Source organism: Lepisosteus oculatus, unplaced genomic scaffold (genome assembly GCF_040954835.1).
Source record: "Lepisosteus oculatus isolate fLepOcu1 unplaced genomic scaffold, fLepOcu1.hap2 HAP2_SCAFFOLD_309, whole genome shotgun sequence".
Taxonomy (NCBI): domain Eukaryota; kingdom Metazoa; phylum Chordata; class Actinopteri; order Semionotiformes; family Lepisosteidae; genus Lepisosteus; species Lepisosteus oculatus.
This window is the reverse complement of record NW_027167841.1, coordinates 64387-82535: the sequence shown is the minus strand read 5'-3', so window position 1 is coordinate 82535 and position 18149 is coordinate 64387. Positions and strand designations below refer to the sequence as shown.

The 18149-nt window shown below is 44.2% G+C and overlaps 5 non-coding genes across 5 annotated transcripts; 4 read left to right on the top strand and 1 right to left on the bottom strand.

The window, feature by feature from the left end:
• The first annotated feature begins 977 nt into the window (after window positions 1–977).
• On the top strand, window positions 978–1119 carry LOC138227285 (U4 spliceosomal RNA). The gene has a single exon (XR_011184903.1). It is a non-coding gene; the product is annotated as a U4 spliceosomal RNA (small nuclear RNA).
• Window positions 1120–1953: 834 nt separating this feature from the next.
• trnag-ucc (transfer RNA glycine (anticodon UCC)) lies at window positions 1954–2025 on the bottom strand. Its single transcript has one exon. It is a non-coding gene; the product is annotated as a tRNA-Gly (tRNA).
• Window positions 2026–7839: 5814 nt separating this feature from the next.
• trnas-gcu (transfer RNA serine (anticodon GCU)) lies at window positions 7840–7921 on the top strand. Its single transcript has one exon. It is a non-coding gene; the product is annotated as a tRNA-Ser (tRNA).
• Window positions 7922–12902: 4981 nt separating this feature from the next.
• Window positions 12903–12974, top strand: trnag-ucc (transfer RNA glycine (anticodon UCC)). The gene has a single exon. It is a non-coding gene; the product is annotated as a tRNA-Gly (tRNA).
• Window positions 12975–13804: 830 nt separating this feature from the next.
• On the top strand, window positions 13805–13878 carry trnai-aau (transfer RNA isoleucine (anticodon AAU)). The gene has a single exon. It is a non-coding gene; the product is annotated as a tRNA-Ile (tRNA).
• Window positions 13879–18149: the final 4271 nt, after the last annotated feature.

The following is an 18149-nucleotide window of genomic DNA, read 5'->3' as shown; positions in this document are numbered from 1 at the left end:
CTCCGCCCTCTTGCTGCCCCTGCAGCTGCTTCACTTTTCCCTTTAGTTGCCATCGATTTTTTTGTAGTGCTATACATATACGATTGAGGTATCTTACAGTTCTCCTTCGAAGACCCAGCACTCTCTTTTCTTTTCCCAGTGTTACTCATATCGGACTTTTTAAACCTAAAAAAAAATCGTTTTTTTTTTCTTTCAATTATAACTGAAGTTTAAACAACTAGTGTTAAGTCCTTATTTTTCTGTAGTCAAAAAAAGCAAAAATTAACATTCAGGTCATGAAAAACTCAAAAAAAAACTCCCCAACCACTAAAGTTTACCTCCCACCTGAGCGCCATCTTGAACGCCCCTACCACCAGAGAATGCTCACGATTTCGGAAGCTGTCTCCGGGACGTGCTGATTCCACACATCCTGAATAAATCATGATATTGTTAGTTGCTGTAGCTAGACGTTCAAATGAGTTTCATGGCCAGATGGACTGTTTCCTCCAGCGGTATAGTATTGCAGTGAGACAGCACGATGCCTGCAAGACTATGTCACGCTAAACGCCACAGATTGTGTTTGTCCGTTCGTGTCAGTCGTCCTGCAGCCACGGGAAGTGGGACACAAACATGCTGCAATGCTTTCAAGACGTTAGGATTTGTTTGTGTAACATCCGAGAAGAGTACTTGTGGCTTGAATGTGAACTGTACGTGCCCGCCCCCTTTCCTCTGTAGTGCATGAGTTCCTCCCGGCATGCCCTTCGTCATTGTTCTGTCATCTTGTATTTAAAGGGTTGTATTTCTGCTGCTGAAAATAAGCAACGGTTTTCTCACAACGCCTTTTGTTCCCAACGGAGCCCTTGTCTGTCATGAAATTCTTCAAAACCTCAAGCTAGAAGAAGAAGAAGACGACAAATATGAAGGGTTACCGCAACGACATGCCATGAGACGATCGATAACGATTTCCATAGGATCCCCGCGGTTGCCTGGCAACCGTCAGCTTTGCGCAGTGGCAGTATCGTAGCCTGTGAGGTTTAGCCGAGGCGCGATTATTGCTAGTTGAAAACTTTTCCCAATACCCCGCTTCCGCCGGTTTGCAATACAATCGGCGAAAGCAATTTTTGACAGTCTCGTCAGAGACTGAGCAAGGTGTTTAAAGACAGATTTGGTCATGGTGACATCATGATAGAAAGAAACGAGCTTGTTACGTCTCAACAGAAACGCTCTTTAGCTCTTTCAGCGTTATGCAGAGAACAGCGTCTGTCGAGATCACTTTTGAGTCAGCGCGAAACGCCGTGTGCTGTCAGTTTGATTTCATATTGCTTGTAGCGGCGCCTGGCTTTTGTCTGTCAAACGTTAGGTTGCGCTTCTTCATGCTGCATCGTCGGCATGAGTGGAGCTTTTTAAACGTCTGTACTTACTGCGCCCCATAAGAAATGGTTTGTCCCCATTCAAAAGAGATTGTGCGATGTCCTGCAGCGTTCGCAAAGCAAACCTTTGACAGTTTGAAAAGAGGAATTTATTCTGCTTCCTGTGCGTGCAGTAGTTACAAAGTTGAACGTCTTTACACGATGTGCTGCAGTTTTCAGTGGGCGGGCTTTGTCAGATGGCTTGGAAAAACGCACTGAGACATCATGAGCAGTGTCCTGCATGTTTTCTGTGTATAGCTGTCTTTTAACGCATACAGAATTCATTCGAAATCATTGATTTCTCCAATTAACAAGGGTCCCTTTTTGAACCTACCAGAAGCATTCTTTCAATGTAACAGATTTACTCCGGGGAAAGGCAGCATGACATTGAGAGTAGCTCAAGCTTTCAGCACCCGTATCGGACTGCGTGTATGCAGACACCGCTCAGAATCCCCTGTAAGATTCTCCTTCAATTCCGTTTTGCAGTGCTTTAGCTCTTTCAAAATGGCTTCGCTTTGCTAGTCACAATCCAAGGCTCATGACAGCATTTAAAACCAATCGCCACTGCGTTGGCCGGGAATCAAACCCGGGTCAACTGCTTGGAAGGCAGCTATGCTCACCACTATACCACCAACGCACACCCGCAAAAGCCCTGCAGGACACCACCAGAGAATGCTCACGATTTCGGAAGCTGTCTCCGGGACGTGTTGATTCCACAAATCCTGAATAAATCATGATATTGTTAGTTGCTGTAGCTAGACGTTCAAATTAGTTTCATGGCCAGATGGACTGTTTCCTCCAGCGGTATAGTATTGCAGTGAGACAGCACGATGCCTGCAAGACTATGTCACGCTAAACGCTACAGATTGTGTTTGTGTTGGACAGTTGGACCCTACGGCTGGTCCCTCGTCGACAACCTGAATAGCTTATTCAGAAGCAGTGCTGGACCGGGAACGAACCAGCTTCTTCCCAGGCACAAGAGTGACTGGTGAGGACTCGCGGTCACACTCTGTGCATAGAGACTTTCTACCAGCCAGCCGGACTGCTGGTAGATCCCCTCAGAGCAACGACTGCCCTGCGCGCCGCAGTCAGATTCCTCCGCCCGTCCTACTCCGAGCTGCACCTTGACTGGTTGGCCGGTAGCCAGAGGATGCCGGGACAACGCCCATTGGACAACCGCTGGAACAGAGGCTGCAACAGAGCCTGTCAGCTGGTTTGATGTTCGTGCCGGGAAATTCCAAATCCATACACAGTGGATAAGTAAACCCCATGTTCTACATTGCGTCTCGAGAATTCAATTGTACCTCAACACAAGTTGTTATCAATTTAATTCATGAGTAATGTATTTACTTCCGAGTTTAGAGTAACAGTGGGTAATAACACTGATTAGCGATTTGGTAACCGAACGATATATATTGACATATATTCTCTGTTGTGTATCTCTTTGTGTTTGCATCTCTTCGGGATTATATACCTTGTATATTGATAACCCTCACAGTAAGGTCTGCCACTCGTATCCAGGCAGACTAGTATATGTTTGGTGCACAATTTATATTAATAAATGTATCTAGTGTATTGAACCCCTGTGTGTGCGTTGTTAGTTGTTCTGACGATTGATTTTCTAAAAGCCCCAACGAACAACCTCGTGATTACTGCTACAATTAATAATTGTCTCAGTAAACCCATCAAACCATTACATTTAATGGCGTCCCTGGGTGGGCGAGTTTAGAATGAAATGAGAATCAGTCGCACAGAATAACTGATGTTGCTGTGAGTTCAAGTTCAGCACAGCACCGCGGCTTCTATAAGCGAATACCGGGTGTGCTGATAACTGCGTAAAGAAATCCCCCTGTTTTCTAGCGTTTAGTGTAACGTGTGCTGATTGGAAATCCATCTGCTCGGGTGTCTAGATTCCATACTGTATTTTGGAAAAAGAAAAAAAAAAGTAATACTCTTAAAGTTTCTCTGACGTAATGACAATGGCTGCTAAAATGTCTGAAGTGGAGTCGCTTATAAGTACTATTTCTAGCGACGACAATCCTGGTTACTGGAGTGGTATCGAAAAGTTGAACTTTGATGATATTGAGAAGCTGCAAGTAGATTTAGTAGCTAAGGTAGCGAACCAGCTTAACATAGGAGGGTTTGTGAACGCAGTTCTGGTCCTCAATTTCTTTTTCTGTTTCACCTTAAATCTAGCTAAACAGCTGGAACTGTCTTTGTCCGAGCTGACAAAGTTTCAAAAGCTTCAGGGAACGCTAGAAAGATATAAGGCGGAGCGAGTTGAGTTGTTGGATATAATCAGAGAAAAGAGAGTGAAAAATGAGGAAAGTGAAGACTGACTCAGGGAAGTTTTAGGTAAATTAGATGACTTGTCTGCTAGAGAAACTGCGGCTGAGGTAGCTAGGAGAGACCTGGAAGCGAGCTTGAAAGAAAAAGAAAAAGAAATTGAGAGTTTAAATGAGCTCAGCCAGGAAAGGCAAAAGGAGTCAGATGCTGCCGTACTGGAAGCAAAATAGACTAGATCCCACTTGCATGCCAGCCCACCTAGCAGCCCGGAGCGCTCACCCAGCGCGCCGGGAGGAGGTTTCTCCCGGCCAGGGTCTGTGGTCGGATCGGCATGGGGGGAGATCGCCGAGTCCTGCGCGAAACGCAAGGGCGAGTCAATTCAGGCATAGACCCCCTGCTCCTGATCACGGCCGTCTCCCTGCCCGCGGAGAAACCGTAAAAATTAACCTCCACTCCCTGAGGCAGTTAGCCAAAGATGTAGAAAGGTTTGACCCGTCAGTGTCAGGGAAGAATGTGGAGACCTACATCGATGAGCTGAGATATACTTTGCAGTTTATGCCCGAAGCGTCCGAACAGGAAAAGGCTATGTAAGTAAGGAAAACTACCAGCCGAGCGGTCCACGAGTGGATGTCTAGACAAGGACCGGAGGTCTGTAATAGCTTTGAGGAGCTGTGTCAGGCAATGATCGGAGAATTTTCGGCTTTTATCGATCCCATAGCTGCCGTGGCCACAGCGCACCATATTAAGCACGAAAAAGCTGAAGCCCCTCGCGATTATTATCAGAGGCTTAGGCGCACTTATTTTGCAGGGCGGAATGAAGAGGGTTGCGAAGAGAACGTGAATTTCAAAGGTTTATTCATTGCTAATCTGCATCCCTCAGTCAGGAAAATGATTGTGATGCACACTGATGCAAAAGCGATGAAAATGGCTGACATTAGAAGGTTGGCTCAAAAAGCCTGGGGAGCTGAAGTCTCTGCTTCCTCAGAGCGAAAACCTGCTAAAACGGCTGTGTTCGCCACTAAAGCCAGCAGGGTTGACGACTCGCCTCAGCTCGAGGCAGCTGAGGTTCCTGAGCTCGCTAAGCCCCGGCGCAAAATAGGCTGGCAGGACCGCCCTAAGCGTCAGAGCCGCCGTGAGCGCTACGGGGAAGGCAAGGGCTCAGGCAGAGCCTATCATAAGACTGGACGAAGGGAGTCGACTGCAGCCCGCCTGGCCAGGCTTGAACAAGCCCTGCCTGAGAGATCAGGACAGGGTAAACCTTCCGCACCGAATGCCGGAAGTGTGAATGAGCTTAGGGGGACCACGCCCCTTCTCACTGGAGGAGGCGGGGATCCGTCCCAAGCCCCTCCCTCAGTCTATCTGATTGGGTGGGAGGGTTCCTGCCTGGAAGAAGGCTGTGACTCTGAGTTGGGCGCTGACCCCGCCCCTGAAGTCAAAGAAAAGGCAGGCTTCCAACAATTCTTAGGGAATCTCAGCCAGAAAGGCAAAGCAAGGCGTATTTATATCAAGGTTTCTCTTGAAAACGTCTTAGATAGAGAAGCACTGATTGACACTGGGGCTGAAATTAGTTTGATGTCAGCCGATCTACTCAGCGAGCTCAAACGAGTAGCGAAAGGAAAAGGCATCAGACTTAAGGTAGAACCGTGTAAGATAGATATTTCCAGCTATACCCAGGATCATGCCAGGATCACACACCGAGTGTGGGTGGCACTTAGGTTCGGGCCAATGAACGTGGTGCATCCTGTTTACATCTCTAGGTTAAAAACAGAGCCACTACTCATTGGCCAAGACCTGCTTGACAGGCTGGAGCCTCTGGTGTACTGCCAGCGTGGAAAATTGTGGGCTCAGGTCAAAAACCCTAAGCCTGTTGCACAGCAAAAAGGGGGATTCAGTGGTTATGCTGTGATCACACAGTGCCCACTGAACACTATAGCTGAGTTGGAGGTTCCTCCTGGTTCCTCTGGACGAGAATAAATGTCTCTTCTTGCTTTCCAAAACTACAGGGAAGTCCTGCCCAGGCCAGCACTCCCACGGTCTCCCAACTACAGGAGCAGTGCTCCGAGCAGCTGCTTGACCCGCCAGGTAAAGCACACCCCCTTTTCATCCCTGAAGAAGAGTGGATCTCCCTGTCCGGTAATGAATGGGAGTCCTTTCTGTGCACCCTGGTACCTCAGGGGGTCCAGGACTACCACCCCATGGTGGTGGGAGGGGGTCCAGGTGGCAGAAGTGCAGGTTGATGATGTAATTCTTAGCCTCAGCTCTGAGAAGTCCATAATCAGTGAAGGTCTGTTCGAGGACCTGTCGCGAAGCTGTCAGGTGACCCTGGTGACGCAGTCACAGGTTCTGTGGTGGGCACCCCCACCTCATAGGTCCATTTGGAGCAAAGGAAGCTGTGTAGCTTCCATCTCCATCGGAAAAAGGAAGTTTGCTCACTACTTCCAGGTAGCACCTCAGCTGACCCATTCGGTCTGCATTGGTGCAGACCTATTGGTTCGACTGGGCGCCCAGCTGGACACAGTAAACAGTGTGCTGTGGAAACGGGTGGACCCAGATGCCCACTCTCTAAGCGGTGACCCCGAGAACATTCGGTCAGGTCAGACGATTCCTCAGGCCTGCCAGGTAGTAAACGAATCGGACCTGATCGTTCCTGCGTCAACAGCAGGGTTTCCGGTACGCCTTGTCCTAAAGAAGGGACAGAGAATGGACGCTGAGATGGTTTTCTTCCAACCATCAGCTCAGTTTATCAGACTGAACCTAGCAGTCTGTTGTACCCCCAGACTGGAACGGAATGGCCGAGCCACCTGCCTGTTGGTGCAGAACATAGCAAAACAAGATGTCAAAATCCCTGCTCGCACTGACATGGGACTGGAATTGACAATAGTTTCTATGATTTCGAACTGGCCATCCCAGTACTGGGGCAGCTCCCTGGTCCCTTGGCTTCATAAAAGCGCCACTGTAATAAAGAAATTAAATCCAAAATCAAGAGGGCAGTTGCCTACTGAAATACAAGAAGTCATCAATTTTAACCTAGCAACACATTAAAGGCTGCATCTATACAAGTACGATTCTAGAAATGCTCACCAGATTACGTTTTAAGAAGGAACTGCGCTTCAGGTTCTGCCGAGATCTTAATTCGGATGGCAGGATTCAGAGTCCGGAGTGCGGACTGATTGCGCACGGAGGGTCCATATACTGTGGATCCCTCAGTGATCTTCCGCGTGTTCAAACAGCCAGCGTGTGACTCCCCTGTCCCCGTGACCTCATTGCTCTGCTCTCTCCTCTGTGCAGCCGAGCCCGATTCACGGTAAAGTGAAAAAAAATATGCCCTCAACGTGAGATTTACTCTGGAGCGAGGATAGATGTTACCTTTTTATCATTGAACAGGATGTATGTGATGTGGCGACTAGGTTCAATTTTGTATCCTCTTTAAAAGATTAAGGACTGGGGTGAGCGTGATTTACCACCCTTTCAGCTAAGAACCCGACGTGCGCACCGTTTAAGCTGCATAGACTCGGTCGTTTAACTCTTCTCCATTAGCAGGGTTAAGGTTAAAGAAAAAAAACATTGCTGACTTCTTTTTTTTTGCCAGCTGCTAGCGCTGATTAGCAAGGTTTGTATTTCATGTTTTGCAAGTTGCATCCATTTTAAGAAAAACAAGTCGTGTTAAAGACAGGAAATGAATACTTGCATTTAATTAAGTCTAGCCGTAGGCGGTTATCCACTGGGATTCAGACCTAGGGCCTTCTGTTTACTAGACAGGCGCTTTAACCAACTAAGCCACAGCGCCCCGTGAATGCTGTCCTTTTGCAGCCACTTGGACACACCACTCAGACACATCTGCATTCGGTGTGTGCTCCGCCTGCTCGCTGAGCAAGTTGCCACCTTTACATACAATAGCAACATCGACACCAAGAGAAAGGATGACAAATGGCTTTTATCTGGAACTTTTCATGTCCAAGGAGCTCAATGTGCTTTCTGTGTACAACAGGGCCACTGAACTCCACGCTGGCCACTGAACCACAGCAGTGGCTTGCTGGCTTGACATCTCCCAAGGAAAATGTTGAAATCGCATGTGGAACAGGAAAATGACCCTCGAGTACGAGGGAAAAAAAAGAAAAAGATCATCTGGAGCGCGCCAACCCAGTTGGGACAGCCCAGTTTTGTTAACGAGGTGGCCGAGTGGTTAAGGCGATGGATTGCTAATCCATTGTGCTTTGCACGCATGGGTTCAAATCCCATCCTCGTTGGTTTCCATGTCTGTTTCCATTCTGTTTTTGATCCCTATTGCTCAATGCACAGTGAAAGCATTGCATACATGTGTCTGACAATGAGAAATGGGCCCCTGAGACAGTCATTTGCCTGTTTCACAAATGATCGTATTTTACTAGAGATTCTGTTTGGGATTCAGATGTGCATTCGGACAGCAATCCCTTTCAAGAAATGATACGTTCTGGATGAGGTCAAAGGTGCATCATTTGGACACTTTGTGGGCTTGAAATACAAAGAAAATCATGTTCTATGGTACAAGATAAATACAAAACTTAAGCTTTTATTATAATTAGATTTGTTTATAAAGCATAAGCAATCATTTATTACATTAATATATGTAAAAATAACATTTTAGCATCATACGTTTAGTATATTTAGTCCCTAATGCTGAAAGAAATGATCATAGAACATGACTTCTAACCTTACCTGCGGTGTTTTTGATCCCTATTGCTCAATGCACAGTGAAAGCATTGCATACATGTGTCTGACAATGAGAAATGGGCCCCTGAGACAGTCATTTGCCTGTTTCACAAATGATCGTATTTTACTAGAGATTCAGTTTGGGATTCAGATGTGCATTCGGACAGCAATCCCTTTCAAGAAATGATACGTTCTGGATGAGGTCAAAGGTGCTGGAACACTGTATTTAGGATGTGTTTGCAGTTATTCTGTGTTTCTAGCTTCAACCCAGTGATATATATATATGCTCACTGATTTTTTGGTACATGCCCAGGGCAATAATCATTATGAGGATTTATTTCCATATGTGCTAGAGGTAGTGTTGTGAAATTCTTCAACACACTGGATCGCAGGTTTAAACCTGCACTCTTACTCCTTAAATACCAACAAATGCAGATATGTAGCAATCATATTGTAGCTGACACTCATTTGCCTGTTTCACAAACGATCATATTTTACTAGAGATTCTGTTTGGGATACGGATGTGCATTCTAACAATCTCTTTCAAAAAATGATTTTACCTTATCGCAGCTTTGCCCCTCTTGCCTCTTTGGAAAATATCTCCATCTTGTGGTCGTTGTTGGTAATGTCTAGACAATATCTCCATCTTGTGGTCGTTGTTGGTAATGTCTAGACAATATCTCCATCATGTGGTCGTTGTTGGTAATGTCTTCTTATGCCCTTTTTTTATTGCAATTCTTTATTAGTTGATTCTAGAATCTCTACAATAGAGCTGAAAATATCAGTTTTGTAGCAGACAATATGACATTAGTTATAGTCCAATTAAGACTTTATTACCCTGTTTGTAACATAACAAATTAAAATTGATTAAAACTAAGTTTGGAACACCAGGGAACATAAAAAATGATTTTTAGGAAAACCATGAGGTTCTCTGTGTCCGATGCCTGCAAGGGGAGAAAGCTAGAATCCTTTGCTTTTTCAAAATTTGAAAATAAACATCATATAACAACAGCTTTCATTCCTAGGAGTGAAAAATAACCATTTTTGAAGACATATTAGTTTCTAAAACACTACAATAAAGTTAAAAACATCCGTTTTATATTACTTTTAGTATTTTTAGTGAAATTAGTCATTTATTGCACTATTTTTAATATAATCTCTAATTAAAAGTGAATAGAATTAAGTTTGGAGCAACAAGGAACACAAAAAAAAAAAGATTTTAAGGAAAAAAATGATGTCTTCTGTGCCAGGTGCCTGCAAGGGGAGAAAGCTAGAATCCTACCCAGGCTCCTGGAGCTCTGTCCTGGCTAAAGGAGGGTGAATCCATCCCCTTCAAAGCTCCATGAAAAAATGATCATTTAAAATTTGAAAAAAAAAACATCATATACAGTGCCTTGCGAAAGTATTCGGCCCCCTTGAACTTTTCAACCTTTTGCCACATTTCAGGCTTCAAACATAAAGATATAAATTTTTTATTTTATGTGAAGAATCACCAACAAGTGGGACACAATTGTGAAGTGGAACGAAATCTATTGGATATTTGAAACTTTTTTAACTAATAAAAAAATGAAAAGTGGGGCGTGCAAAATTATTCGGCCCCTTTACTTTCAGTGCAGCAAACTCACTCCAGAAGTTCAGCGAGGATCTCTGAATGATCCAAAGTTGTCCTAAATGACTGATGGTGATAAATAGAATCCACCTGTGTGTAATCAAGTCTCTGTATAAATGCACCTGCTCTGTGATAGTCTCAAGGTTCTGTTGAAAGCGCAGAGAGCATCATGAAGACCAAGGAACACACCAGGCAGGTCTGTAATACTGTTGTGGAGAAGTTTAAAGCCGGATTTGGATACAAAAAGATTTCCCAAGCTTCAAACATCCCAAGGAGCACTGTGCAAGCGATCATCTTGAAATGGAAGGAGTATCAGACCACTGCAAATCTACCAAGACCTGGCCGTCCCTCTAAACTTTCAGCTCAGACAAGGAGAAGACTGATCAGAGATGCAGCCAAGAGGCCCATGATCACTCTGGATGAACTGCAGAGAACTACAGCTGAGGTGGGAGAGTCTGTCCATAGGACAACAATCAGTCTTACACTGCACAAATCTGGCCTTTATGGAAGAGTGGCAAGAAGAAAGCCATTTCTCAAAGATATCCATAAAAAGTCTCGTCTAAAGTTTGCCACAAGCCACCTGGGAGACACCCCAAACATGTGGAAGAAGGTGCTCTGGTCAGATGAAACCAAAATCGAACTTTTTGCCCACAATGCAAAACGATATGTTTGGCGTAAAAGCAACACAGCTCATCACCCTCAACACACCATCCCCACTGTCAAACATGGTGGTGGCAGCATCATGGTTTGGGCCTGCTTTTCTTCAGCAGGGACAGGGAAGATGGTTAAAATTGAGGGGAAGATGGATGCAGCCAAATACAGGACCATTCTGGATGAAAACCTGTTGGAGTCTGCAAAAGACCTGAAACTGGGATGGAGATTTATCTTCCAACAAGACAATGATCCCAAACATACAGCAAAATCTACAAAGGAATGGTTCACAAATAAACGTATCCAGGTGTTTGAATGGCCAAGTCAAAGTCCAGACCTGAATCCAATCGAGAATCTGTGGAAAGAGCTGAAAACTGCTGTTCACAAACGCTCTCCATCCAACCTCACTGAGCTCGAGCTGTTTTGCAAGGAAGAATGGGCAAGAATTTCAGTCTCTCGATGTGCAAAACTGATAGAGACATACCCCAAGCGACTTGCAGCTGTAATCGCAGCAAAAGGTGGCTCTACAAAGTATTAACGCAAGGGGGCCGAATAATTTTGCACGCCCCACTTTTCATTTTTGTATTAGTTAAAAAAGTTTCAAAAATCCAATAGATTTCGTTCCACTTCACAATTGTGTCCCACTTGTTGGTGATTCTTCACATAAAATAAAAAAATTATATCTTTATGTTTGAAGCCTGAAAAGTGGCAAAAGGTTGAAAAGTTCAAGGGGGCCGAATACTTTCGCAAGGCACTGTAACAACAGTTTTCATTCATAGGAGTGAAAAACAACCATTTTTGAAGACATATTAGTTTCTAAAACACTACAATAAAGTTGAAAACATCCGTTTTATATTACATTAATTTTTGTGAAATTAGTCATTTATTGCACTATTTTTAATAAAATCTCTAATTAAAAGTGATTAAAATTAAGTTTGGAACAACAAGGAACACAAAAAAAAAGATTTTAAGGAAAAAAATATTGTCTTCTGTGCCAGGTGCCTGCAAGGGGAGAAAGCTAGAATCCTACCCAGGCTCCTGGAGCTCTGTCCTAGCTAAAGGAGGGTGAATCCATCACATTCAAAGCTCCATGAAAAAATGATATTTTTAAATTTGAAAAAAAAACATTATAGAACAACATCTCTTGGTCCACAGAGTGCAAAAATCCAACTTTGAAGAAAATCCATTGACTGATCCCCGAATCCTGAAGTTTCTTCGCATGATATCGGGCTTGCAACCACTTTCTGGAAAATGATGAAAAATGCCAAAAATGAAAAAAAAGTTATCAATTCTAGAGCCTAAGAGGAAAATAAGACAAATGTATATCTCCAAATAATTTTATGTGCTTCAGAAGAGCCCAGGAAAGTTTTTTGCATACATGAAACCACGCCCGTTTGCACGTAAGCAGACATGGTTGCACACACGACTGCATGAAAGCACGCGTGCATGCAAAATCATCCTGTTAAGCATTTGAAAAGCCGCACCACGGCGCACGTGAAATAGCTCTTACATTAGTGGTCGACACAGGAATCGCCTTTTTATTTATGCTCTTACCAACGCGATGGAAAGCAAAACAAAGCAAAGCAGAGCAAAACAAAACGAACAAACGCAAAACCCTCACGTCCCGCACTTGCATATAACGCCGTTACGTGCCCAAGCGGTATTGTACGTCATCCTAGCACTGCACCCCGGGGCGTACGGTATATGGGAATGAGCACACGCCACGAATCGTCTGAAATCACTCCCTACAGCTGTAAGGCGCCTTGAAGCGTGCACCCCCAACATTCTTCTTTGCGCATCTGTGAAAGGTAAACTCTTGAGCAAACTCTGAACCAGCTCTAAGGAAACTAATCCGATTAGACGTTACTTTGACTCATCCTTTAACAGTTTTCAGTCTCTGTCTTTAAACACCTTGCTCAGTCACATTCAAGCCACAAGTACTCTTCTCGGATGTTGCACAAACAAATCCTAATGTCTTGAAAGCATTGCAGCATGTTTGTGTCCCACTTCCCGTGGCTGCAGGACGACTGACACGAACGGACAAACACAATCTGTGGCGTTTAGCGTGACATAGTCTTGCAGGCATCGTGCTGTCTTACTGCAATACTATACCACTTGAGGAAACAGTCCATCTGGCCATGAAACTCATTTGAACGTCTAGCTACAGCAACTAACAATAACATGATTTATTCAGGATGTGTGGAATCAGCACGTCCCGGAGACAGCTTCTGAAATCGTGAGCATTCTCTGGTGGTGTCCTGGAGGGCTCCCCCGGGCATGTGTTGGTGGTATAGTGGTGAGCATAGCTACCTTCCAAGCAGTTGACCCGGGTTTGATTCCCGGCCAACGCAGTGGCAAGTGTTTTCAAATGCTGTCACAAGCCTTGGATTGTGACTAGCAAAGCGAAGCCTTTTGAAAGAGCTAAAGCACTGCAAAACGGAATTGAAGGAGAATCTTACAGGGGATTCTGAGCGGTGTCTAAATAAATAAATTCACAGCGTCCGCGGATGGCATTTTGCAGCTGGAAGTAGATGTCGACGCTTTTTGCACACAGCACCAAAAAAGCGTCTTTTTTGAAGGTACAGGCATTGAGCATTGGTGGTTCATTGTTAGAACTCTCGCCTGCCACGCAGGAGGCTTGGTTTCGATTCCTGGCCAATGCAGTGGCTTTTGCAGCGAACGGCTCCATCACTTGCATCCCAACTTTTGCAACTCGCAACTGAAAACCCACTGAAGCTAAGCAGGTGTGAGCCAGGTCAGTACCTGGATGAGGGTGAGCTACAGGGAAAAACAAAGCTTCCAGCTGGAAGTGGTGTTAATGGGGCCAGCGGGGAGGCGCTCACCCTGAGGTCTGTGCGGGTCCCAATCTCCCAATATAGTGATGGAGAAGCTGTGTTGTAAAAGGGCGCTGTCTTTTGGATGAGATGTAAAACCGAGGTCATAGTGCTCTGTGGTCATTAAAAATGACCACCAAAACCTTTGACAAAAGCTCTTGGTAATTGATGGTCTTCAATAATGTTTCTCCTTTAGGTACATTTAAAATCAGCTGAATAATGCTGTGAAACCATGAAACTGCATGTGAAAGCCCGTACACTGAATTACACGGCTTTCTATTCAAAGGAGGACAAAAGAAATTCCCTGAGTTCGATTTTTTGCAGCACAGAGAGGGGCACTGTCACGAGGCCGGTTAGCTCAGTTGGTTAGAGCGTGGTGCTAATAACGCCAAGGTCGCGGGTTCGAGCCCCGTACGGGCCATGTCCTTTTCTCCTCTCTTACCAAAGCTGTTAGGTTCCTTTCCGTGGTGAGATGGGTTGTCCTGCAACGCTGCCACACAGTGCCGACAGACAAGAGTGTTGCGGGAGAAGAGAAAAGTGTTTGAAGATTTAAGAGTGTCTTAGGTGGAGCCAAAATCAAGTGTCACAAATGCAAGTGGGAAGATTTCCAATGTTTAATATGGTCAAAATAAGCGGAAGTTACCAGCTGGTCCGGCACAGTCTGCCATGCTTTTGTCATATACTGTAAAGTGGTGTCGAACTGGAGCCTCACCATTTGCATATGTGAGGCTCCAGTTATACATCGATTGTCACATTAAATGACAAAAATGAAGAGAGGTAAAGCAGCTGGAGAGGTATTCTTACAACTTTTGAGCTGACACAGTTTTGGAAAATGTTTCCTTCACGCTGCACTGTACAATATAGGCAGCCAAGAGTCTCCAAAACAAAACAGAATTGACAGATAGGAGAAAATTCCCACTCGTCCTGAAGTTCCCAAAATCCAGCACTGAGCGTAAACAAAGTGTCTAAGTAGCGTGGGAATGTTAAACCTGACCCTAGCTGGAGTTTGAGCAATCCAGCACTGAGAGTAAAAAGATGAGTCAAAGTAACGTCTAATCAGATTAGTTTCCTTAGAGCTGGTTCAGAGTTTGCTCAAGAGTTTACCTTTCACAGATGCGCAAAGAAGAATGTTGGGGGTGCACGCTTCAAGGCGTCTTACAGCTGTAGGGAGTGATTCGAGACGATTCGTGGCGTGTGCTCGTTCCCATATACCTTATGCCCCGGGGTGCAGTGCTAGGATGACGTACAATACCGCTTGGGCACGTAACGGCGTTACATGCAAGTGCGGGACGTGAGGGTTTTCGTTTGTTCGTTTTGTTTTGCTCTGCTTTGCTTTGTTTTGCTTTCCATCGCGTTGGTAAGAGCGTAAATAAAAAGGCGATTCCTGCGTCTACCACTAATGTAAGAGCTATTTCAAGTGCGGCGTGGTGCGGCTTTTCAAATGCTCAACAGGATGACTTCGCATGCACGTGTGCTTTCATGCAGTCGTGTGTGCAACCATGTCTGCTTATGTGCAAACGGGCGTGGTTTCATGTATGCAAAAAACTTTCCTGGGCTCTTCTGAAGCACATAAAATTATTTGGAGATATACATTTGTCTTGTTTTCCTCTTAGGCTCTAGAATTGATAACTTTTTTTTAGGATTCTAGCTTTCTCCCCTTGCAGGCATCGGGCACAGAGGACCTCATGGTTTTCCTAAAAATCTTTTTTTTTGTGTTCCTTGTTGTTCCAAACTTAATTTTAATCACTTTTAATTAGATATTTTATTAAAAATAGTGCAAAAAATGACTAATTTCACTAAAAATAATGTAATATAAAACTGATGTTTTTAACTTTATTGTAGTGTTTTAGAAACTACTATGTCTTCAAAAATGGTTATTTTTCACTCCTAGGAATGAAAGCTGTTGTTATATGATGTTTATTTTCAAATTTTGAAAAAATCAAAGGATTCTAGCTTTCTCCCCTTGCAGGCATTGGACACAGAGAACCTCATGGTTTTCCTAAAAATCATTTGTTATGTTCCCTGGTGTTCCAAACTTAGTTTTAATCAATTTTAATTTGTTATTTTGTTAAAAACAGGGTAATAAGTTTCTAATTGGACTATAAATAGTCATATTGTCTGCTCTAAAACTGATGTTTTCATCTCCATTGTAGAGATTCTTGAATCAACTAATAGAGAATTAAAATAAAAAAGGGCATAAGAAGACATTACCAACAACGACCACAAGATGGAGATGTTGTCTAGACATTACCAATAACGACCACAAGATGGAGATATTGTCCAAAGAGGCAAGAAGGGCAAAGCCGCGATAAGGAGATTGCTGTCAGAATGCACATCCGGATCCCAAACAGAATCTCTAGTAAAATATGATCATTTGTGAAACAGGCAAATGAGTGTCAGCTACAATATGATTGCTACATATCTGCATTTGTTGGTTTTTAAGGAGTAAGAGTGCAGGCGGTTTAAACCTGCGATCCAGTGTGTTGAAGTATTTCACAACACTACCCCTAGCACATCAGGAAATAAATCCTCATAATGATTATTGCCCTGGGCATGTACCAAAAAATCAGTGAGCATATACATATATCGCTGTGTTGAAGCTAGAGACACAGAATAAGTGCAAACACATCCTAAATACAGTGTTCCTGCACCTTGACCTCATCCAGAATGTATCGTTTTTTGAAAGCGATTGCTGTCAGAATGCACAACTGAATCCCAAACAGAATCTCTAGTCAAATATGATCATTTGTGAAACAGGCAAATGAGTCTCTCAGGTGCCCATTGCTCATTTTCAGACACATTTATGCAATACTTTCACCATGCGTTGAGCAATAGGGATTAAAGATACCAGAGGTAAGGTTTAAAAGTGATTCTGAGGTGCAACACATCAGCGAAACAGCTAGGCATCTGAAATGCGGGGTTTGAGAGCCCTTCAGGGAACACCGTACCCTAAAGGTACCAGAAGTCCACTAGTATAAGCATTAAGTCACTGTCAGCCCTGTTGCAATGTGATTGCTACATATCTTCATTTCTTTGGTTTTTAAGGAGTAAGAGTGCAGGGGGTCTAAATCTGCGATCCAGTGTGTTGAAGTATTTCACAACACTACCTGTAGCCCGTCTGGAAATAAATCCTCATTCTGATTATTGACCTGGGCATGTACCAATAAATCACTGAGTATATATATATATCACTGTGTTGAAGCTAGAGACCTGTATGTAATAATATGATGCTAAAATGTTATTTTCACATGTAAGAAAACCGGCTCAGGGACGCCAAATATGTAATGTTGCCATAGCAAAATTAAATGTAGTGGCTCTCTGAAGGCACCAGTTCTGTAGGGTTTGGGCATTTACTGAGACAATTATTAATTGTAGCAGTAAATCACAAAGTTGATTCTTTTGATGGCTTTAGAATCCAACCATGTGACATAACTCAAACAACGCGCACACACAGGTACTAATACACGAGGATACATTTATTAATACATAAAATATGCATGTAAACCTAACAGATCTTATCGAGAGGGTTATCAGAATACAAAAGATATATATTCAGTCAGTTACGAAGTGTTACACATATCAAGAGGACATACGTTCAGTATATCATTCATTAAGACCGTTTCGTTAATGAACTTGGTTATAACTTCTACATTAGATACTCAAACAAGTACATAACTCTTAGGAATTAAATTGATATCAACTGGTTGGGATAACAATTGAATTCTCGAGCTGTAATGCATTGAAGTTGAATACTCATCCAATCTTTGGGGATTCAGATCTTCCTGCGGGCACAAAGAAACAGTTGCAGGCTGTTGCTGTCCAATCCGCGCTCTCTGGCTCCGTGCCAGGCTGTGCTGTGCGGCTTGCGACGCTGCGCTGCTGATGCTCACTGTGGGCTTTAACTAGCAAAGTTTGTGCACAGGAGAAAAGATGACTGTGGGTCCCAGCAAGTCAGGAAGAGGACCGGTTCGTTTCTGATGAAGAGCTAGTTCTGAATAGTGATTCAGCTGTCCACAGTTCCGACCTGTTCACGAGGCCTGCTGCTGGTGCTAACCTCGGGTGGATCCTCTGGTTATTCTCTGGCAACCTCCGCTCTAGACTCTTAGAACAAAGGAAAGTTCTGGCACTCGGACACACTGGCCGTTCCGTGGTTGTCCGGGCTGAGTCTCAGGATGGTCAGGAGGCGCGCTGCAAGAATGTCCTGCCCTTGGGAGCCTTCTGCTCCTGGGCCGCCCTGCCCTGGATTTCTCCTTTGAATTCCCTTTAGAATTGTCCACAGAATCCTCTGAATCCTCCCTTCTGAATCTTACTGAATCTCACAGGCTCTCTGTGTTGCCTGTTTTTACCTGGAGGAACTTCAGCTCATTGATTGGCTGAAAGTTCCATGGGCATCAGAGTCCCACGTGGGTTACTCGGCCCTACCAGTCCCTGATTGATTGATCAAGGTGAGATATGAGTCACTTAGTCCTGACACTTAGTAATGCAGTCCAGATGTCCAACTGGCACTCCCTAGACAGATAGGCGCCAATGGATGACCATTGATCATGATAGCCAGGCTTAGCTAAGTGCATCCCCCTTTGGGAGCTGTCCTAGGACCTTAAATCACCCTGCATGAATAGTCTCTCTGTGGCTGCACCACAGAGATGAACAGAGAAATGGGGCCTCATTTGGGAAGGCTCAGAACACTTAATT